This window comes from Oncorhynchus kisutch, linkage group LG22 (genome assembly GCF_002021735.2).
Source record: "Oncorhynchus kisutch isolate 150728-3 linkage group LG22, Okis_V2, whole genome shotgun sequence".
Lineage (NCBI taxonomy): Eukaryota > Metazoa > Chordata > Actinopteri > Salmoniformes > Salmonidae > Oncorhynchus > Oncorhynchus kisutch.
Genome location: NC_034195.2, coordinates 6,346,058 through 6,370,700, shown reverse-complemented (window position 1 = coordinate 6,370,700; position 24,643 = coordinate 6,346,058). Strand labels below are relative to the sequence as shown.

Below are 24,643 nucleotides of genomic sequence, written 5' to 3'. Positions count from 1 at the left end.
TATTTCGACCTCATTGCTTGGTTTTTGCTCTGTCAAATGTGGGACCTTATATAGACAAGTTTGTGCCTTTCCAAATCATGTCCAATCAATTGAATTTACCACAGGTGGACTCCAATCAAGTTATAGAAACATCTCAAGGATGATCAATGGAAACAGGATGCACCTGAGCTCAATTTTGAGTCTCATAGCAAAGGGTCTGAATACTTATGTTAATCTAATATTTCTGTTTTTCATTTTCAATACATTTACAAAAATGTCTAAAAACATGTTTTCGCTTTGTCATTATTGGGTATTGTGTGTAGGTTGATGAGGAAAATGCTTTATTTTGAAGAGTTTTAGAATAAGGCTGGACGTAACAAAATGTGAGAAAAGGGAAGGAGTTTGTATACTGTTAAGGGAATTTTTATCAATGATGACTAATTATGTATACATTTAAATCAGGACTGACTAGTCCAAATGCTATCATGTACTGGACATGTATGAATTTTCTCTCTTGCTCCCATTCCCAATTGTATATAATATAGTCAGGAGTTTAGAACAATGCCTTGGTACAAATGAATGAACTATCTCCAGACTGTCTAGAATGCTTATCTACACTGACTGACCTTGGCTTTAGGCGAGGAGGGAAGGCTCGAGAACTATAGGGCCTCTCTACCAGTGTCAAGAAGAGATAGAACATTTAGAAAACGCTGACGTCATTTTCAGTTTATAACCTGTGGAAAAATGTGAATGAAGGAGTACTCTCTTGAATTAAAGGCTGTTACCTGACTTTTAAGACCGGGGCTCTGTCCATTCTTATAAAATATAGGGCCTTACAAACCCTTAATGCATTGACAGAGTGTTTAATTTGGATTGGGAATTAAAACAGAGGAATTTAGAATTCCTTCAACATATACTTTGCGAATGCACTGTTGCTGCTTCACTGTTTATCATGTATCCTGATGACTAGTCAACTTACCCTGTGACTACAGTGCCTTCAGAAAGTATTCATACCCCGTGACTTAAGTATTACAGCCTGAATTCAAAATGGATTAAATATACTTTTTTTTTCCCACCAATACCCCATAATGACGAAATGAAAACACGTTTTATGAAATTGTTTCACATTTAAAAAAAAATGTAATACAGAAGAAATGTACGTACGTATTCACACCCTTGAGGCAATATTTTGTAGAAGCACCATTGGCAGCAATTACATATCCATTCTCAGTTTTCTCCTATCACAGCCAATACACACTGTAACTGTTTTAAAGTTACCATTGGCCCCATTGTGAAATCTCTGAGCGGTTTCCTTCCTGTCCGACACCTGAGTTGCTATTATAGGCCAATATAATATCTTCCACAAACCAATGTGAAAACCATTGACAGGAGAGGGGCCTCCCCTCGCAGGGAGGTGCCCAGGACACAGAGTTGGTCGCTCTTGCACAAATCTCAAGTTCTATCCAAGTATATGTATAATGTGCATACTGGACATAAACGATGGGAACGCTCTTCTTCCATAAAAGGGAAGGGCCGTAGATGGGAAGCCACAAGCTCCAGGGTCGATACAATTGTAATTGCTGGTGACCGTAGGCATGAAGGCGGGGGTTGTGCAACAAGGAAACCTTGGAAAAACCCTGGAAACTACTGTAGGCATGAATGCTGAACTGACAATGAATGCAGCTCACTCACTCGTTTTGCGGGGACTTAAGTGCGACCAGTAAAGCGATCTTAACGGATATGTATTTAATCTCCACATTTTCCAGGGGCTGAAACGGCTGCTGTGAAATAGCCTCAAGCACAATAGACAAATCCCAAGACGAGACTAAAGGCTTGAAAACTGGACCTAAGCAACTCAGCAACTCACCCCCTTCATGAAACAACATAACCAGGGGTGTAAGAAGCCTTCCCTCTGTCCATCAGGTCCTACAAAAAGCACAAAAAAACTCTGATACAGAGCATTGGTAAGGAATAATCTGTTTTTGGTCAAACCACTTCTCAAAAAATGCACCACTTGATTCCATACAGTGAGCATGTAGAAGGAGCCCTGGCACTCTGTATAGTCTCAATGACTCCAAGAGGCACGCCTGTCACATCCAGATTTAACTTTTCACAGACCAGGCCCAGAGGGCCATAGTTTCTGGGTAAGGGTGGAAAGTATGCTTGTTTGCTTTGGTCAGAAGATCCCTGAGTAACGGGAGTTGCCAGGGTTTGTCATACAGAAGGATAATGATCTCTGCTATCCAGAGCTTGCCTGGCAATCGGGGGGATGAGCTGGGTTTTCAATACATTGTGCAGATAGGAATAAAGAACTCTCTGTGAAGAAGAAAGGCAGAGCTGTATGTTTCATGATGAACTTTTCATGGTGATATTGTGGTAACGTACAGGAACTCAAGTGCTTTTGCTCACCCAGAATACTTCACAATCACTTCACAATCAAATACTGACCGCATTGCCTAGATCATTTTCTTTGGTTATCGTCACAGCCGTGCACATTCTCCCTTAAACCGAAACCACGATGACTCTCAAGGAACTACACTGGACCTTGTGCAAACTGGAAACTGCATATCCTGAGGCCAAATGTATTATAGCTGGGGACTTTAAACCTCTTAGGGATTACGGATCGCTAGCGGTCCACCTGCGACAACATCCAGGGGAAATTGCTGAATACCAAATTCTAAATAAGAAAATCGAAATATTAAACATTCATGAACATACAAGTGTCTTACATCATTTAAAAGCTTAACTTCTTGTTAATCCAAACTGATTGTCAGATTTCAAAAAGTCTTTACGGCAAAAGCATACCATGCGATTACCTGAGGACAACGCCCCACATCAAAATGCTTTTTCAACCAGCACCGGCTTCACAAAAATCACAAATAGCGATAAAATAAATCACTTACCTTTTGAAGATCTTCCTCTGTTTCCAATCCCAAGGGTCCCAGCTACACAATGAATGTTCGTTTTGTTCAATAAAGTCCTTCTTTATTTCCAAAAAGGATGTTTAGTTGGCGCAATTGATTTCAGTAATCCAGTCCTTCAACATGCATACAAAGGAATCCAGAAAGCTACTGGTAAATTTTGTTCAAACAACGTTTCTAATCAATCCTCAGGTACCCTAATATGTAAATAAATTATAATATTTCAGACAGAAAGAACAGTGTTCAATAGATAATAATAATAATCACAGTAGTTGTCGAGGGTGCAGCAAGTCAGCACCTCAGGTGCTGAACAGTTGAAACTGGAGCAGCAGCATGGCCAGGTGGACTGGGGACAGCAAGGAGTCCTCATGCCAGGTAGTCCTGTGGCATGGTCCTCCGATAGAGAGAAAGAAAGAGAGAAATAGAGAGAGCATATTTAAATTCACACAGGACACCGGATAAGACCGGAGAAGTACTCCAGATATAACAAATTGACCCTAGCCCCCCGACACATAAACTACTGTGGCTGAGGCTGAGACAGGAGGGGTCAGAAGACACTGTGGCCCCATCCGATGATACCCCCAGACAGGGCCAAACAGGAAGGATATAACCCAACCCACTTTGCCAAAGCACAGCCCTCACACCACTAGAGGGATATCTTCAACCCCCAACTTACCATCCTGGAACAAGGGTGGTGGGGGGGGCAACCCAGACAGGAAGATCACATCAGTGACTCAACCCACTCAAGTGATGCACCCCTCCTAGGGACGGCATGAAAGAGCACCAGTAAGCCAGTGACTCAGCCCCTGTAATAGGGTAAGAGGCAGAGAATCCCAATGGAAAGAAGGGAACCGGCCAGGCAGAGACAGCAAGGGCGGTCCGTTGCTCCAAAGCCTTTCCATTCACCTTCACACTCCTGGGCCAGACTCAATCATATGATCCACTGAGGAGATGAGTCTTCAGTAAAGACTTAAAGGTTGAGACCAAGTCTGCGTGTCTCTTTTTTTTTTGTACCCCCTTTTCTCCCCAATTTCATGGTGTCCAATTGTTGTGGTAGCTACTATCTTGTCTCATCGCTACAACTCCCGTACGGGCTCGGGAGAGACGAAGGTTGAAAGTCATGCGTCCTCCGATACACAACCCAACCTAGCCACACTGCTTCTTTAACACAACCCAGAAGCCAGCCGCACCAATGTGTTCGGAGGAAACACCGTGCACCTGGCAACCTTGGTTAGCGCGCACTGCGCCCGGCCCGCCACAGGAGTCGCTGGTGCGCGATGAGACAAGGACATCCCCACCGACCAAGCCCTCCCTAACCCGGACGACACTAGGCCAATTGTGCGTCGCCCCATGGACCTCCCGGTCGCGGCCGGTTACGACAGAGCCTGGGCGCGAACCCAGAGTCTCTGATGGCACAGCTGGCGCTGTAGTACAGCGCCCTTAACCACTGTACCACCCGGGAGGCGAGTCTGCTTCTCTCACATGGGTAGGCAGACCATTCCATAAAAATTGAGCTCTATAGGAGAAAGCCCTGCCTCCAGCTGTTTGCTTAGAAATTCTAGGGACAATTAGGAGGCCTGTGTCTTGTGACCGTAGTGTATGTGTAGGTATGTACGGCAGGACCAAATCAGAAAGATAGGTAGGAGCTAGCCCATGTAATACTTTGTAGGTTAGCAGTAAAACCTTGAAATCAGCCCTTGCCTTGACAGGAAGCCAGTGTAGGGAGGCTAGCACTGGAGTAATGTGATCACATTTTTTGGTTCTAGTCAGGATTCTAGCAGCTGTATTTAGCACTAACTGAAGTTTATTTAGTACTTTATCCGGGTAGCCGGAAAGTAGAGCATTGCAGTAGTCTAACCTAGAAGTAACAAAAGCATGGATTAATTTTTCTGCATAATATTTGGACAGAAAGTTTCTGATTTTTGCAATGTTACGTAGATGGAAAAAAGCTGCCCTTGAAACAGTCTTGATATGTTCGTCAAAAGAGAGATCAGGGTCCAGAGTAACACCGATGTCCTTCACAGTTTTATTTGAGACGACTGTACAACCATTAAGATTAATTGTCAGATTCAACAGAAGATCTCTTTGTTTCTTGGGACCTAGAACAAGCATCTCTGTTTTGTCCGAGTTTAAAAGTAGAACGTTTGCAGTCATCCACTTCCTTATGTCTGAAACACAGACTTCTAGCGAGGGCAATTTTGGGGCTTCACCATGTTTCATTGAAATGTACAGCTGTGTGTCATCCGCATAGCAGTGAAGTTAACATTATGTTTTCGAATGACATCCCCAAGAGGTAAAATATATAGTGAAAACAATAGTGGTCCTAAAACGGAGCCTTGAGGAACACCGAAATGTACAGTTGATTTGTCAGAGGACAAACCATTCACAGAGACAAACTGATATCTTTCCGACAGATAAGATCTAAACCAGGCCAGAACTTGTCCGTGTAGACCAATTTGGGTTTCCAATCTCTCCAAAAGAATGTGGTGATTGATGGTATCAAAAACAGCACTAAGGTCTAGGAGCACGAGGACAGATGCAGAGCCTCGGTCTGATGCCATTTAAAGGTCATTTACCACCTTCACAAGTGCAGTCTCAGTGCTATGATGGGGTCTAAAACCAGACTGAAGCATTTCGTAAACATTGTTTGTCTTCAGGAAGGCAGTGAGTTGCTGCGCAACAGCCTTTTCTACAAGGAATCGAAGATTCTATATAGGCATATAGTTTTTTATTTTTTTTATGGGTCAAGGTTTGGCTTTTTCAAGAGAGGCTTTATTACTGCCACTTTTAGTGAGTTTGGTACACATCCGGTGGATAGAGAGCTGTTTATTATGTTCAACATAGGAGGGCAAGTTGTGACCGGCGTTACCTTCGATTGTAAACTGTCATGGTCAAAACATATAGATTCAATGGTTGCAAAGATGGGGAGAGGTCTAGCCGTAATAATATCTGCTTAATATCACACTCCAAAAAGCAAGTTCTGCAGGCTCTTGTTTTGTCTAATCTTGATTATTGTCCAGTCGTGTGGTCCAATTAAGCTGCAGCTGGCCCAGAGCAGAGCAGCATGTTTTGCTCTTAATTGTAATCAGAGGGCTAATATAAATACTATTGTCATGACTGTCCTGACCAGGTCAAGTTACAGGAGACCACAACCCTACAGATTATCTCTCAACCCCCACAGAGGAGGAGAGATCTAGGGGTCTGAAGATGTGGGGGGTTTTATGGCCCCTCACGCCCCTGGTAAATCTCAGGCCACAGACAAATTCATTTGTCCTGTTACTATGGAGAACCAGCCTCAGAACATTAAACATGAAATAAAGGGACTTTGGAACAATGGTTTCCGTCAGCCACAATGGTGGTCATGACGATAGATGGAATATGAAAATGTTTGTCATTTTTGTTTTGTTATTAAAAGGTTAATAGAAGTTATTACGAAAACATTCTAACGTGAAGAGTTTTCCTAGTAGATGTTTGATGTTTATACATTGTACGTTGTATGGAAAATATCCTAATCAAAGAGAATGTTTTGGGGAAGAGGAAATGTTAAGTTAGTTGTCTAAAATAGGATTTGAGAAAAATCTGGACCTTGCCTCATTAACTTGGTACGCCCAGAGAATTGCCCTAAAGGCGGCTACGCCCACTTCTGACCCAAGGGTATAAAACCTGTGAGTATAGAATTTACAGGAGGACTACGTGACCCCAGCTGCAGCAAGGTCTAAAAAAGTCAACGAACCCAGAACGCAACGCAAGTTTGAGGACAAAGAAATCATTTTCTACCCAACCTACGGATGAGTAGCTGTGTCTAAGCGGGCAAATTCAAATCGAACCACCTAGCCACCATCTCCCATCGAATCGTGGTATCTAAAGGGTTTCATTCCTATGCTGTGAGCTCTGAGCTACAGAGCTGTCTGTCTTCAGAAGACCCCTTCCAGAGAAAAGGGAACAGACTCATAAGCCAAAAAGGACACTGACATCGGGAGGACAAACGGAGGGGCGCAGGAGAAGTACCTCATCGAACAGCGGAACGGTCCATGCAAAGAATCCTCGGAGATCATCCCCACGTAACTACATCATTATATTCTGACCCATAAGAGCGGCAGTTTGAGGCAAGGCTAGGGTTAGAATAGCATAGCTGACAAATTCACTCAAATATATATTTCTCTTGTGTACTTTCTTTTTTCTCTCTCTTTTGAAATCCTCATTGTGGGTAATACGCACCATAGTGTGTTGGCCCGTTATACTAGGTTCTAATCAATAGCCTATGATGTGTTTTGTCTATGTGTATCTTTCATCATAATTTTAGCTTTTTAGTAAATACATTTTCTACTAAGATTGGTGTGGTACGAATTCATTAGTAAGACTCACTCGGGTCCGTGCAGATTCACGGGCTATACGACGTTCAGAACGAGATTGGTAGAGGTAACTGGTTAATTAGCGGCTGTTGTAAAATCGATATTCTGATATTCTTTGAGTTAATTTGGGAAATAGAAACACAATTAAAACTAGTTTTCCCATGGTGCCCCAGGTTAATGAGTTAATAATTGCTTGATTCAGTTAATCCCGCAATTAGAAACTTGTAATCATTCGATGAGCAACAGTCGACACATTAGCTAATACAACGTCACGACACTATGCATGCCAGTCTCTCTTGACTAAGAGTTGAGACTGCATCACTCTTTTAATAAGAAACATGAATGTGTTGAAAATCCCAAATGGTTTGCATAGTCAACTTACACACAGATACACACACTTATCCCACCAAACATTCCACCAGGTGTCTTTTCATAGTCTCAAAATCCAGACAAAATTCAAGAAAACGTACAGTATTATATAGAGCCATTATTGTACGGAACTCCATTCCATCTCATATTGCTCAAATAACAACGCCTCTCCCCTATTTGACCTAGATAGTTTGTGTGTATGCATTGATATGTAGACCACGTGTGCCTTTTTAAAAATGTACGTTCTGTCCTTGTTCTTGTCTAATTCTGTACTATGTTTCATGTTTTGTGTGGACTCCAGGAAGAGTAGCTGCTGCTTTTGCAACAGCTAATAGGGATCCTAATAAAATACCAAATATCAAATACCAAACTGACAGATTTTTATGGTGATTGTTTTATTATGCCAATTGATTTCCACAGGGGCGCGGACATCAACCGTAGGATTTTTTAACAAGTCACATAATAAGTTTCATAGACTCACTGTGTGCTATAATAATAGCGTTTAACATGATTTTTGAATGACTCTTCAGGAATTTCACCATGAGGCCAATGGTGACTTTAAAACAGTTACAAAGTTGAATGGCTGTGATAGGAGAAAACTGAGGATGGATCAACATTGTACTTACTCCACAATACTAACATAACTGACAGAGTGAAAAGAAGGAAGCCTGTATAATGTAACAAGGCAATAAATAATACTGCAAAAAACGTGGCAAAGCAATTCACTTATTGTCCTGAATACAAATGTTTGGGGCAAATCCAATACATCACAGAGTACCACTCTCCATATTTGCATAGTGGTGGCGGCATGTTATTGTCACGGAATTCTTCCTGGGAAGGAGAGGCGGACCAAAACGCAGCGTGGTTATTTTTATACATCTTTAATAAAGATGATAACTTGAACAATGTATAATACAAAATAAGAAACATGAAAAACCGAACAGCCCTATCTGGTGCAACAAACACAAAGACAGGAACAATCACCCACAAAACCCAACACAAAACAGGCTACCTAAATATGGCTCCCAATCAGAGACAATGACTAACATCTGCCTCTGATTGAGAACCATATCAGGTCCAAACACAGAAACAGACAAACAAGACATCCAACATAGAATGCCCACTCAGATCACAGTTGTTAAGGACTGGGATGTTTTTCTGGATAAAGAAGAAATCGAATGGAGCTAGGCACAGGCAAAATCCTAGAGGAAAACCTGGTTCAGTCGGCTTTCCACTAGACACAGAGATTAATTCACCTTTCAGCAGGACAATAATCTAAAACACAAGGCCAAATCTACACTGGAGTTGCTTACCAAGAAGACAGTGAATGTTCCTGTGTGGCCGAGTTACAGTTTTGACTGAAATCTGCATGAAAATATATGGCAAGACATGAACATGGTTGTCTAGCAATGATCAACAACCAATTTGACAGAGCTTGAAGAATTTTGAAAATAATAATGTACAATCCAGGTGTGCAAAGCTCTTAGAGACTTAGCCAGAAAGAATCACAGCTATAATCGCTGCCAACTGTGAATTTAACATGTATTGACTCAGAGGTGTGAATACTTACACATCTTTGTGCATTTCATTTTCATTAAATTGGCAGACATTTCTAAAAACATGTTTTCACTTTGTCATTATGGGGTAGTGTGTAGGTGGGTGAGAATTCTTTAAATTTTGAATTCAGGCTGTAGCACAACAAAATGTGAAATAAGTCAAGGGGTATGAATACTTTCTGAAGGCACCTTTGTCTACCTTTGTCTAAGACGAACTTCGTATTACAAGCCGCTAAAAGTATTGTATGATGCAGGATATGTCGTTTTCATACTAGTAGTCTGGTATGGTTCCAGTGTATGTACTCATCCTCCTGTTAAATATGCATGGCGATCCCACAGCAGCCTCTGAGCCCTCCCACACACAGTACAGAGTAAATAGCATATCTAACAGCTAGTATCTGACGATTGAGGGGACGCCATGTACACAGCCGTTGGGCAAACACCCACGCTATGCGGTTGCCTGAGAGTGTTGCCTCATCAGAGAAAGAATCCAGCATTACATCTACGTCTATTCTCTGAGTTGGCACCAAAAAGCACTTCATCTGATTGAGCTTTAAACCCTAGCATGGAGAGGTGAGGTTACAAGGGAAGTTGTGTCTCATACCGCAATCTCAGGGGTGTGAAAGCTGCCTCTACACATTGCTGAACTTTCAGGGAGCTAGTGCTAGCCCGAATGGAAGAGAGAGATAATTGTTGGCTGTTCCTTGAAAAGCAAACCCTAGAAACCTGTGTGTGTCTTAGGAGGATGCTTATATGAAGAAAAAAAAGTCCAACATTTTGATTGATGTGAACCCATCACCTCGACAAATAGAGCGAGACAGCACATTGAACGTAAACATACGGAATGTGAACTTCTTCAGATAGTCACTGTTCACAGAACATTTGTTAGGTTGCGGTCAAATGTTCTCGTAACACAACAACTGTCAAGTCGTGCTGATGATTATACAATGTTTGTATAAAACATTTGCCTGATGTTACAAAAACATTCCCAGAACACATTTAATCTTTTCTTTTAAGGTTCCCAGAATGTTTCAATAGGTTGTCATTATTGAAAGAGATTGTGATATCTCACATCTCAAAATAGGGCGACTGTTACGGCTTTCTTCCGTTGAAGGAGAGCCGGACCAAAATGCAGCATGGTTAGTTCGATACATGCTTAATGAAAACGAATACGAACAATACAAAAACAACAAACGGAAAATGGGAAAACCTATACAGCCTGTCTGGTGAAATAACTAACACAGAGACAGGAACAATCACCCACAAAACACACAGTGAAACCCAGGCTACCTAAATATGGTTCCCAATCAGAGACAACGAGAATCACCTGACTCTGATTGAGAACCGCCTCAGGCAGCCATAGACTATGCTAGACACCCCTACTCAGCCACAATCCCAATACCTACTAAAACCCCAATACCACAACACAACACAAAATAACCCCATGTCACACCCTGGCCTGACCAAAATAAATATATAAACACAAAATACTAAGACCAGGGCGTGACAGCGACTCAATGTTAGATCCCTCACTTCCAAGGCAGTTATAGTCAATGAACTAATCACTGATCATAATCTTGATTTGACTGGCCTGACTGAAACATGGCCGAAGCCTGATGAATTTACAAGTGAAATGAGGCGTCTTCTCCTGGTTACACTAGTGACACTAGTGTTGCGAACATTTACGATGACTGTTTTCTTCTTTTGAGCTTCTAGTCATGAAATCTATGCAGCCTACTCAATACATTTTATAGCTACTGTTTACAGGCTTCATGCCTTGGTATACAGTGTTCCTCGCTGAGTTCCCTGAATTCCCATCAGACCTTGTAGTCAAGGCAGATAATATTCAAATTTTTGGTAATTTTAATATTCACATGGAAAAGTCCACAGACCCACTCCAAAGGCTTTCGGAGTCATGATCGACTCAGTGGGTTTTGTCCAACATGTCTCCTGACCTACTCACTGCCACAGTCATACTCTGGACCTAGTTTTGTCCCGTGGAATAAATATTGTGGATCTTAACGTTTTTCCTCATAGTCCTATTGGACCAATTTGTTAAATTTGCAATCGCAACAAATAATCTGTTTAGAGCCCAACCAAGGATCATCAAAAGCCGTCTATATATATATATATATATATCCCGGACAACCCAAAGATTCCTGGATGCCCTTCCAGACTCCCTTCACCTACTCAAGGACGCCGGAGTACAAAAATTGGTTAACCCCTAACTGAGGAACTCAATATTACCTTGCGTAATACCCTAGATTCAGTCTCACCCCTAAAAACAAAAAACATTTATCATAAGAAACTAGCTCCCTGGAATACAGAAAAAAACAGGAGCCCTGAAGAAAGCTTCCAGAAAATTGGAACGGAAATAGTGCTACACCAAACTGGAAGTCTAACAACTAGCTTGGAAACACAGTACCGTACAATATCGAAGAGCCTCCACTGCTATTTTTGATACTGTCGCAAATATAACTAAAAAGCATTCCCCATGAGAGGATGGCTTTCACTTCTGCAGTGATAAATTAATTGACTTCTTTGACGAAAAGATCATCATCATTAGAAAGCAAATTACGGACTCCTCTTTAAATCTGCATATTTCTCCAAAGCTCAGTTGACCTGAGTCTGCACAACGCTGCCAGGACCAATCCTAGGATCAAGGGAGACACTGAAGTTTTTTACACTAATTAATGAAAATAGTAATTTGTTTAAATGAAAATGGCCTCGAAACCATCAAGCTGCATACAGCACCCTATTCCAACTAAACTACTGAAAGAGCTACTTCCTGTGCTTGGCCCACCTATTTTAATACACCTACATAATAAATGGCTCCCTATCCACCGGATGTGTACCAAACTCACTAAAAGTGGCAGTAATAAAGCCTCTCTTGAAAAAGCCAAACCTTGACCCAGAAAATATGAAAAACTAACGGCCTATATGAAATCTCCCATTCCTCTCACTGCCTTCCTGAAGACCAACAATATTTACCAAACGCTTCAGTCTGGTTTTAGACCCCATCATAGCACTGAGACTGCACTCGTGAAGGTGGTAAATTACCTTTTAATGGTGTCAGACCAAGGCTCAGCATTTGTCCCCGTGCTCCTAGACCTTAGTGCTGCTTTTGACACCATCGATCATGACATTCTTTTGGAGAGATTGGAAACCAAAATTGTTCTACACGGACAAGTTCTGGCCTGGTTTAGATCTTATCTGTTGGAAAGATATCAGTTTGTCTCTGTGGATGGTTTGTCCTCTGACAAATCAACCGTCAGTTTCAGGACCACTATTGTTTTCACTATCTATTTTACCTCTAGGTGATGTCATTCGGAAACATAATGTTAACTTTCACTGCTATGCGAATGATACATAGCTGTACATTTCGATGAAACATGGTGAAGCCCCAAAATTGCCCTGCCTGGAAGCCTGTGTTTCAGACATAAGGACGTTTTTTACTTTTGAACTTGGACAAAACAGAGATGCCAGTTCTAGGTCCCAAGAAACAAAGAGATCTTCTGTTGGATCGGACAATTCATCTTGATGGTTGTACAGTCATTGCAAATAAAACTGTGAAGGACCTCGGGGTTAATCTGGACCCTGATCTCTCTTTTGATTAGACTATTGCAGTGCTCTACTTTCCGGCTTCCAAGATAAAGCATTAAAATCTTCAGTTTGTGCTAAACACGGCTGCTAGAATCTTGACTAGAACCCCCCAAAAATGTCATATTACTCCAGTGCTAGCCTCACTACACTGGCTTCCTGTTAAGGCTTGGGGTAATTTCAAGGTTTTACTGCTAACCTACAAAGCATTACATGGGCTTGCTCCTACTTATCTTTCTGATTTTGTCCTGCCGTACATACCTACACGTACGCTACTGTCACAAGACGCAGTGCCCCCCACGGGGGAGATCTTCGTGGGCTATACTCGGCCTTGTCTTAGGGTAGTAAGTTGGCGGTTTGAAGATATCCCTCTAGTGGTGTGAGGGCTGGGCAAAGTGGGTGGAGTTATATCTTGCCTGGTTGGCCCTGTCTGGGGGTATCGTCGGGCGGGGCCACAGTGTCTCCCGACACGTCCTGTCTCAGTCTCCAGTATTTATAGTACAATAGTTTGTGTCGTAGGCTAGGGTCAGTCTGTTATATCTGGAGTATTTCTCCTGTCTTATCCAGTGTCCTGTTTGAATTTTAGTATGCTCCCTCTAATTCTCTCTCTCTGTTTGTCACTTTGTCTCTCTGTCTCTCTCTTTCTCTCTGTCTCAGAGGACCTGAGCCCTAGGACCATGCCTCAACACTACCTGGCCTGATGACTCCTTGCTTTCCCCAGTCCACCTGGTCGTGCTGCTGCTCCAGTTTCAACTGTTCTGCGTGTGACTATGGAACCCTGACCTGTTCACCGGACGTGCTACCTTGTCCCGGACCTGCTGTTTTCGACTCTCTCTACCGCACCTGCTGTCTCTAACTCTGAATGATCGGCTATGAAAAACCAACTGACATTTACTCCTGAGGTGCTGACCTGTTGCACCCTCTACAACCACTGTGATTATTATTATTATTTGACCCTGCTGGTCATCTATGAACGTTTGAACATCTTCGCCATGTACACTATGTACTGTTATAATCTCAACCTGGCACACCCAGAAGAGGACTGGCCGCCCCTCAGAACCTGGTTCCTCTCTTGTTTTCTCCCTAGGTTCCTGCCTTTCTAGGGAGTTATTCCTAGCCACCGTGCTTCTACATCTGCATTGCTTGCATTTTGGGGTTTTAGGCTGGGTTTCGGTATAGCACTTTGTGACATCGGCTGATGTAAAAAGGGCTTTATAAATTAAATTAGATTTGCTAATGACTTCTCCAAAAGAAAATTGGAGTCAGGAGTTTGCTAACTTGGAGTCCAATCAATGAGACAAGATTGGAGATGTTGGTTAGAGCTGCCCCTCACTACAAAAAAAATCACAAAATCTGAGTTTGCTATTCACAAGAATCATTGCCTGATGTGAACCATGCCTCAATCAAAAGAGATCTCAGAAGACCCAAGATTAAGAATTGTTGACTTGCATAAACCTGGAAAAGGTTACAAAAATATCTCTAAAAGCCTTGATGTTCATCAGTCCACATTAAAACAAATTGTATATACAGTGCCTTGCGAAAGTATTCGGCCCCCTTGAACTTTGCGACCTTTTGCCACATTTCAGGCTTCAAACATAAAGATATAAAACTGTATTTGTTTGTGAAGAATCAACAACAAGTGGGACACAATCATGAAGTGGAACGACATCTTTTGGATATTTCAAACTTTTTTAACAAATCAAAAACTGAAAAATTGGGCGTGCAAAATTATTCAGCCCCTTTACTTTCAGTGCAGGAAACTCTCTCAAGAAGTTCAGTGAGGATCTCTGAATGATCCAATGTTGACCTAAATGACTAATGATGATAAATACAATCCACCTGTGTGTAATCAAGTCTCCGTATAAATGCACCTGCACTGTGATAGTTTCAGAGGTCCGTTAAAAGCGCAGAGAGCATCATGAAGAACAAGGAACACACCAGGCAGGTCCGATATACTGTTGTGAAGAAGTTTAAAGACGGATTTGGATACAAAAAGATTTCCCAAGCTTTAAACATCCCAAGGAGGACTGTGCAAGCGATAATATCGAAATGGAAGGAGTATCAGACCACTGCAAATCTACCAAGACCTGGCCGTCACTCTAAACTTTCAGCTCATACAAGGAGAAGACTGATCAGAGATGCAGCCAAGAGGCCCATGATCACTCTGGATGAACTGCAGAGATCTACAGCTGAGGTGGGAGACTCTGTCCATAGGACAACAATCAGTCGTATATTGCACAAATCTGGCCTTTATGGAAGAGTGGCAAGAAGAAAGCCATTTCTTAAAGATATCCATAAAAAGTGTCGTTTAAAGTTTGCCACAAGCCACCTGGGAGACACACCAAACATGTGGAAGAAGGTGCTCTGGTCAGATGAAACCAAAATTGAACTTTTTGGCAACAATGCAAAACGTTATGTTTGGCGTAAAAGCAACACAGCTCATCACCCTGAACACACCATCCCCACTGTCAAACATGGTGGTGGCAGCATCATGGTTTGGGCCTGCTTTTCTTCAGCAGGGACAGGGAAGATTGTTAAAATTGATGGGAAGATGGATGGAGCCAAATACAGGAGCATTCTGGAAGAAAACCTGATGGAGTCTGCAAAAGACCTGAGACTGGGATGGAGATTTGTCTTCCAACAAGACAATGATCCAAAACATAAAGCAAAATCTACAATGGAATGGTTCAAAAATAAACATATCCAGGTGTTAGAATGGCCAAGTCAAAGTCCAGACCTGAATCCAATCGAGAATCTGTGGAAAGAACTGAAAACTGCTGTTCACAAATGCTCTCCATCCAACCTCACTGAGCTCGAGCTGTTTTGCAAGGAGGAATGGGAAAACATTTCAGTCTCTCGATGTGCAAAACTGATAGAGACATACCCCAAGCGACTTACAGCTGTAATCGCAGCAAAAGGTGGCGCTACAAAGTATTAACTTAAGGGGGCTGAATAATTTTGCACGCCCAATTCGTCAGTTTTTGATTTGTTAAAAAAGTTTGAAATATCCAATAAATGTCGTTCCACTTCATGATTGTGTCCCACTTGTTGTTGATTCTTCACAAAAAAATACAGTTTTATATCTTTATGTTTGAAGCCTGAAATGTGGCAAAAGGTCGCAAAGTTCAAGGGGGCCGAATACTTTCGCAAGGCACTGTAAATGGAGAAAGTTCAGCACTGTTGCTACTCTCCCTAGGAGTGGCCATCCTGCAAAGATGACTGCAAGAGCACAGCACAGAATGCCCAATGAGGTTAAGTAGTATCCCAGAGTGTCAGTTAAAGACTTACAGAAATCACTGGAACATTTTAACATCTCTGTTGACGAGTCCACGATATGTAAAACAAGAATGGTGTTCATGGGGGGATACCACGACAGAAGCCACTGCTGTCCACAAAAAAACATTGCTGCATGTCTGAAGTTTGCAAAAGAGCATCTGGATGTTCCAAAATATTCAGTCGACAGATTAAACTAAAGTTGAGTTGTTTGGAAGGATGGAACACACAGCACTATGCGTGGAGAAAAAAGGCACAGCACACCAACATCAAAACCTCATCCCAACTGTAAAGTATGGTGGAAGAAGCATCATGGTTTGGGGCTGCTTTGTTGCCTTAGTGCCTGGACAGCTTGCTATCAAGTTTATCAAGACATTTTGCAGGAGAATGTAAGGCTATCTGTCTGTGAATTGAATCTCAACAGGAGTTGAGTGATGCAACAGGACAATGACCCAAAACACAGAAGTAAATCAACAACAAAATGGCTTCAACAGAAGAAAATATGCCTTCTGGAGTGGCCCAGTCAGAGTCCTGACCTCAACCCGATTGAGATGCTGTGGCATGACCTCAAGAGAGTGGTTCACACTAGTCATCCCAAGAATATTGTTGAACTGAAACAGTTTTGTAAAGAGGAATGGTCCAAACTTTCTCCTGACCATTGTGCAGGTCTGATCTGCAACTACAGAAAAGATTTGGCTGAGGTTATTGCTGCCAAAGGATGGTCAACCAGTTATGGGGCGGCAGGGTATCCTAGTGGTTAGAGCGTTGGACTAGTAACCGAAAGGTTGCAAGTTCGAATCCCCGAGCTGACAAGGTACAAATCTGTCGTTCTGCCCCTGAACAGGCAGTTAACCCACTGTTCCTAGGCCGTCATTGAAAATAAGAATTTGTTCTTAACTGACTTGCCTAGTAAAATAAAGGTCAATTTAAATTAAATCCAAGGGTTCACAGACTTTTTGCACCCTGCACACAAACAATTATACGTTGTCAAGTTTACACGGTGTGTTCAATAGACATGACAACGTATAATTGTTTGTGTGTTATTAGTTAAGGCAGACTGTGTTTGTCTATTGTTGTGACTTAGATGAAGATAAGATCACATTTGATGATGAATTTATGCAGAAATACAGGTAATTCCAAAGGGTTCACATACTTTTCCTTGCCACTGTATACTGTAGCCAAGAAAGTAATACTAAGTGTATGTTGTGTAGTAAGCTGTTAGTAGCCCATGTGCCTCACCCTAATAATTTGGTCCCTTTCCCCCCTCATAACTTAGCCTACTGTTCTGACTTGGTGGTGCACATGTAGCCTATAGCCTGTTTTCGAGAAATGTAGTCATCAAATTTTGTAAGAGCTTGAATTTTCTGCTTATATGCCCCCTTTATTTATCATACAGTTTTGACTTGGTGTACAGGGAAAATACTGTAAGAACGGCCCATGTTCTGAATTCTGTCACTGTACATTTCAAAAGTGCTGAACAAATAATTATATTGATTACCGTCCGTCCTAGCTCGGATTGCCTCTTATCCGCTCATTTTCCCCTTATGCCATAGTTTGTACATCTCAATTGTCAGTAGACCCCCATTTGTTTAAGCAAGTCAGCAATATCAGTTATGGTTTTTTTAAAGGCAGTAAATGAGGCTGAATGAACTGTTTCGCTGTTAGACAAGGCTCAGTAAGGATTAACTCCATGGTGCTGAAAAGAAATCTCTGCTGTTGGGACAACAATTTGTGGGCACCGTTTGTCACCGTTACAGTTGCATTTAATGTATTGTTATAGTGTTGTGTAGTGACTTTGCTGGCATGCATCAAATATATATATATATATATATATATATATATATATATATATATATATATATATATATATATATATTTGCCCCACCAAGATGTACATGCTAAAATTGCCCTGATGTGTTTTACCATCTCCTGCCTTAGTATACAGTAGGCTCTGAGATTAAATATGTTATGATATCGGCTCCTATCACAAAGCAATACAGTAGCCTACCCATAATGTTCATTGTATTATGCTGCTTTGTGATCTCCCAACCAACGGTAAATGCATCTGTTAGGCCTACATTTTAATGTTTTTATTAGCCCTACCATTATTAGAATTCCCGTGCATTAAAACGCCTCAATTCTCCCCTTTAAATAACAATATTTGCTTGCAGTACAGTTGATCAACCACTAGAGGTTATGTGTTCTGCGTTCTCTGCATGAGTGAGTGCACGTAGTAGATGGACCGTAAAAATCACAGTAGTAAGGCACACAAAAATGCAGGAGGCGGGAACAGTAAATAAATAAGCCAGTGCCCAGCGCCGGTGGATGCTCAGCGCAACAAGTTCGCTTGTTAGTCAGCCCGAAATTTCATCTACTCGGTGCTCCTGCCTTTGTGTTTGACAGCTCGACAACTCTGACAACCGCTTTTCCACTCTTCCAGTCTTGTCTACCATTTTCCCTTTACCCACGGACTTCTTCCTTTAGAGTACGATTAGGTGGACATTCGACCCTAATTTCTCTTCCCCGAGTCCGCCGCGGAAATGATATACTCGACAGCATATCTACCCAGTTTCCACGGTAGGTTCTTATCCATCTCGAGACCGCAGACATGGTCAACGAGAGGCAGATTTATTTCTGCCTCGCGTTCCTGTCACTGTATTTATTTACCCGTTATTTTACAAGATAGACAAGTTAATTGGTTATATTATATATGACCGACGGTTGAAGGTAATGAACAGGTGATTCAAGTCGGACAGTAACATTATTATTATGTTATTACATAACGGATAGGTTAGTGCTTGGCCATTCAATTATCCATTTGAGTGACATAATGCACATCTTCGACACTCCTGCCACTGTGCTGTGGTAGTCTATGCACTCATCCTGTCATTCGTCCGTGCCAACTTTGTGCACAGTTCCTCTAGGACAATGGAAAAAGGTGTGCAGAGAGAGATTTCCAGTGTGCTGACAATGTGAAATCATGGCTGCTAAAATAGACTTGCTCGGTTCTCAGTAGTTTCTACTTTGGGAATGGAAACTTGTCACCCAGCACATGATAGCACATGATGTTCCACTCCTGGCTATGTCGGATATGTAGTTGGGTTATTATGATTCGTTTAGCCAACAGCCCCATGTACGTTTAGTGTCTGTCTGAAAGGTAATTCCATGCATTTTTCTAATGGTTCGTGTCAAACGGGTCATGCAATTCCAGAGAGTGGTTAATAATTAGACACAAGTGCGTTTAAATCCATACTTTTGTATATGTAGTGTAGTTTCCTCTGATCTCCATGCAACCGCTCATAGACTGAACCACGTGATCATTATTCGCCCCATCTGACACAATGTATCATCCAGCTGCAACATGTAGCCTAGTGCTCCCTTGGCCTTGGGTATTATGAAAGACTTCAAATAAATCGTGTTGACGGCATTGAAAAACCATCCTGTGGCGGTGTACGGTATATGCTGTATGTCGCCCAAGCCTATCACACAATACCAATTACAGCCATCACAATTGTAAAGCTCTCTTCATTGAAAGGTTAAACAGGTTAACATTGGCCTCTATGATGAGTGTCTGAAAGAGATGGATCAATTATTCTGTCCCATTTATAATGGGGAATAGTCCGTTTTATTGTACTTTTATTGGAAATGAAAGGTGCTAATTGAGTACTGCAGGCTATGTTTGGCCAGCCTAATATTCTGACGTGAAGTAGGTTGGGAGCTTCAAAGAGAACCCATTTATAAAACTGTGGACACGGCTCTCGGCAGCGAGGTAATTTACATCTCAAGGTTCTGTGTCCGCTCGTGTTGTAGATATAACGGCTGTCTGAAAGTCGAAGTTGGACAGAACAGCCTCGACTAAACCAAACAGTAAAATGGACTTTGTGGGCGAAGATGTTACTTTACTAGTAAATGATTGAATTCATTACTACTGACATTGGATCATGTGGATACATTTCTTCTTGCTTGCCATGCAACTTCCTTAGACCTATCCACCACACAATGCCCCCTGTCTATTGGTATGCATCTCCCATAATGACTGATTTACTGTGTGGCCTGGTGTGATGTTGTTTACAGTTTCCGGTCCACTAGGCTTAAGCCAAAATCTTTATCTAGGGGGAAATGGTTCCCCTCCACAGAGTTTGAGACAGGCACACTGTGGCCGTTCCCCCTAGCGTTGTTTGGGAATGGACTCCTCGTTTGGGGACAGGGAGCACTGAAGGGATGAGATCACTCAAGGACACTTTTAAACAAGAGACCCATTGAAGGAGGTTTAGAAGCATTCTGGCTCTGATTTGGGGTCAGTAGCAGCACGACACAATATAACTGTTTGTGTTTGTTTCGTTGTAAAACCGCCGCCCCTTGAATGTCTTTTGGACCCCTAAAGTTACAACTCGTTAGAACTCCCGAAGAGCAGCCATGATCTATCGTTCAGGTGAGCACTACTTTATTTTGTCTTCTGGGGGCAACAAGTTATGACGGAAGAGAAGCTGCATGTGTCTAACTATAGTTGACAAACAAATTGCCGACCAAATGTTGGAAATTTGGTATCAAGCCTCGTCTGGTCCTTTTTCTTTTTTTAACTTTCGTTTATTTGGTAAATATTTTCTAAACTCTTCTTGAACTGCGCCGTAGGTTAAGTGCTTGTAAGTAAGCATTTCACGGTATTGTCTGCACTTGCTGTATTATAATATGACCAAATGTCTGAAATGATCAGCAGAAACGTTTCTAAAATAGGGGTGAAAGTAGCCAGTAGGCTTTACAGTCCAGTACGGAGTATCAGCAAAATCCATGATTATGCAATTATTATGGTGAATTTAACTGCGCAGGTGCCCTACTTTTCAAAGTGATTTTTTTGACAATCAGATGAAAACATCACACAACAACCATGATATGCGAAACTGAGCCACACACAAAACAACAGTAAATGCGCTAAGATGTTTACATGCAACAGTATCCCGTCTAAGACCAGGCATCTTATCCGGGTTTATCATAACCGGGATACAAGCTTTTTTGGGGGGTTATTGGGATATGATGTTTATATGCGTCAAACTCAAAAGCAGAATACTTGAGTATCCCAAATAATAATGGGATATTGTTGTGCATGTAAACGTGGTCAGTGGCCACCATAATACCCTGCAAGTTACAATCAGCCAATAAAGATCAGTCAGTTGAGCAAAGAATAAAGACATATCTTGAAATAAACATGGACATTAATCCGATTGGTATTTGACCGTTAACTTGCAGTGTTGATGGAGATGTTGTTGCTTGCTTGCTAGCTTATTCCATCCCCATACACCATGCTAAATCCAAGTGGGCCAGTTTGTTTTGCCTGGCACGTTTAAAAAAATAATCTACTAGCAACATAACATGACAAAACTCTTTGGGCACTTTAGTACCTACTTCCCTGATTCGCCTCCATCACCGAAGCCACCAGCAGGCTGTTCCTTTCTTGACTCCAAAGCCGCAGTGTATTTTCGGTATACGAGTTTTTGATAAATGTGATTCAAATTGCGAAAACAGAAGTATTTTTTTAATAAACCTTTGCGTAAAAAAACGCTTTGAAGGAATATAATCAGTCGACGTTGTTTTAGATTTGTGGAATATATATTGTGCAACCTTTCCTTTAACAGCACAAGTGAGGCTGGATTATTGATAAAAATCTCTGAATTAGATATACTTTTGAACATCCAGTGGTTGTTTTTAATATTGTATCTAGATTATTTATAACCATCATCTCAATGCTAGCCTGGTCCTAGATGTCTTTCGATCTCTGTGTGACTATGACCATGGGAGTTGGCAAGACAGCACACACAGATCTGGGACCAGGCCATCTCAGTGCACGTTACTCTGATCCTGGTGGAGCTAGGACGCCAGACAGCGCACACAGATCTGGGACCAGGCCATCTCAGTGCACGTTACTCTGATCCTGGCGGAGCTAGGACGCCAGACAGCGCACACAGATCTGGGACCAGGCCATCTCAGTGCACGTTACTCTGATCCTGGCGGAGCTAGGACGCCAGAGAGCACACACAGATCTGGGACCAGGCCATCTCAGTGCACGTTACTCTGATCCTGGTGGAGGTAGGATGCCAGAGAGCCAGTCAGTCACCAAGGGGCTTACTGAACTTCAGAGAACATGATGCTTTGAATAAAAGTGGGAAGAGAAGAGCATGTTTCGCAGATGAAATCAGGAGATACCTGGTCTGGGGAGTCACCGGGCATTCACCTACACTGACCTCAGATCCAGTTCTTCCTACCTGACTGGCAAATTAGGAGAAAGTTCTAGAAAGGACAGATGGAGAGAGCAAAGTTGTGTAACTAATCAAATGAAAATCTTACCAAGCACAGCATATACACAGATTGTACAAAACATTAGGAACACCTTCCTAATATTGAGTTGCACCCCCTTTTGCTCTCAGAACAGCCTCAATTAGTCGGGGCATGGACTCTAGAATGTGTCAAGCTTCCCACAGGGATGCTGGCCCATGTTGACACCAATGCTTCCCACAGTTGTGTTAAGTTGGCTGGATGTCCTTTGGGTGGTGGACCATTATTGATACACACGGGACACTGTTGATTAAAGTGGATGTAACAAGTGACATCAATAAGAGATCATAGCTTTCACCTGGATTCACCTGGTCTGTCTGTCATGGAAAAAGTTCCTAATGTTTTGTACACTCAGTGTATCTAGGACCTCTGCACCAGGCAGTGTCAGAGGAAGGCCCCAAAAATGGTCAAAGACCCCAGCCACCTCAGTCATACATAGACTGTTCTCTATACTACCGCATGGCAAGCGGTACCGGAGTGCCAAGTCTAGGACAAAAAAGCTTCTCAACAGTTTGTACCCCCAAGCCATAAGATTCCTGAACAGGTAATTAAATAGCTACCCAGACTATTTGCATTGTGTTCCACCCCCCCCCCCCCCAACCCCTCTTTTACACTGCTGCTTCTCTCTGTTTATCATATATGCATAGTCACTTTAACTATACATTCATGTACATACTACCTCAATCAGCCCGACTAACCGGTGTCTGTATGTGGCCTCGCTACTGTATATAGCCTCTCTACTGTATATAGCCTCTCTACTGTATATAGCCTCTCTACTGTATATAGCCTCGCTACTGTATATAGCCTCGCTACTGTATATAGCCTCTCTACTGTATATAGCCTCTCTACTGTATATAGCCTCTCTACTGTATATAGCCTCGCTACTGTATATAGCCTCTCTACTGTATATAGCCTCGCTACTGTATATAGCCTCTACTGTATATAGCCTCGCTACTGTATATAGCCTCTCTACTGTATATAGCCTCTCTACTGTATATAGCCTCTCTACTGTTATAGCCTCGCTACTGTTATAGCCTCGCTACTGTATATAGCCTCGCTACTGTATATAGCCTCGCTACTGTATATAGCCTCGCTACTGTATATAGCCTCGCTACTGTATATAGCCTCTCTACTGTATATAGCCTCGCTACTGTATATAGCCTCTCTACTGTATATAGCCTCTCTACTGTATATAGCCTCTCTACTGTATATAGCCTCTCTACTGTATATAGCCTCTCTACTGTATGTAGCCTCTCTACCGTATGTAGCCTCGCTACCGTATGTAGCCTCGCTACTGTATATAGCCTCGCTACTGTATATAGCCTCGCTACTGTATATAGCCTCGCTACTGTATATAGCCTCGCTACTGTTATAGCCTCGCTACTGTATATAGCCTCTACTGTATATAGCCTCGCTACTGTATATAGCCTCTCTACTGTATATAGCCTCTCTACTGTATATAGCCTCTCTACTGTATATAGCCTCGCTACTGTATATAGCCTCGCTACTGTATATAGCCTCGCTACTGTATATAGCCTCGCTACTGTATATAGCCTTGCTACTGTTATTTTTCACTGTCTTTTTACTGTTGTTTTATTTCTTTACTTACCTGTTGTTCACCAAATACCTTTTTTGCACTATTGGTTAGAGCCTGTAAGTAAGCATTTCACTGTAAGGTCTTACACCTGTTGTATTCGGCGCACGTGACAAGTAAACTCTGATTTGATTTCTCAAAGGGGAATGCGTTGCTGTAAGCCGTGTATCCGGATTAAATCCGAAGGGAACAGACAGGTGCAGGGACAGACAAGTTGAATGATAGTTTGTTCATGCTAGGGATGTAAGAAATGAAAATGTTTAAACTACCATTAAAAAAATTTTTAAAAAAAGTTTTCCACATGAATTCACAATGCATCTGCGCTTCTGCCAGCAACAGTTTGGGCCTCACGGTGCGTCACTTTCAGGTGGTTAAGCATCGAACCTGTACTACCATTACTATACCTCAATTCCACGCGACAACTTTGCACTTCATTCTGATTTACCTTCTCAAAGTATTGTCATACAGGACTTCACCGCTGTCTCTTGCCTTTTTCAGACATTTTCCCAACTGTTAACGACGATGACGTAGAGGTGGAGAGTCGACTCCAATTGAATCTCGACTCCTTTCATGCTGACTCCCGGTGTAAACTCTCATTTCTGAGTGTCAAGATTCGATTCCCGCTAGGACTCCACTTCAACGATTCGGTATTTTTGGAACGGAGGAGACTGA

At 42.1% G+C, this 24,643-nt stretch overlaps 1 protein-coding gene across 2 annotated transcripts in view; it reads left to right on the top strand.

Moving 5' to 3' along the window:
* The first annotated feature begins 18,257 nt into the window (after positions 1-18,257).
* Positions 18,258-24,643, top strand: part of gramd2ab (GRAM domain containing 2Ab) — a 57,903-nt gene continuing 51,517 nt past the window's right edge. The window contains exon 1 of one of the 2 annotated variants that reach the window (XM_020470033.2): positions 18,258-18,627. The gene's annotated coding sequence lies outside the window, so the exon portion shown is untranslated. Of the gene's footprint in view, positions 18,628-20,218; positions 20,483-24,643 lie in introns of those variants that run through there. The other variant, XM_020470034.2, reaches the window with a different exon arrangement.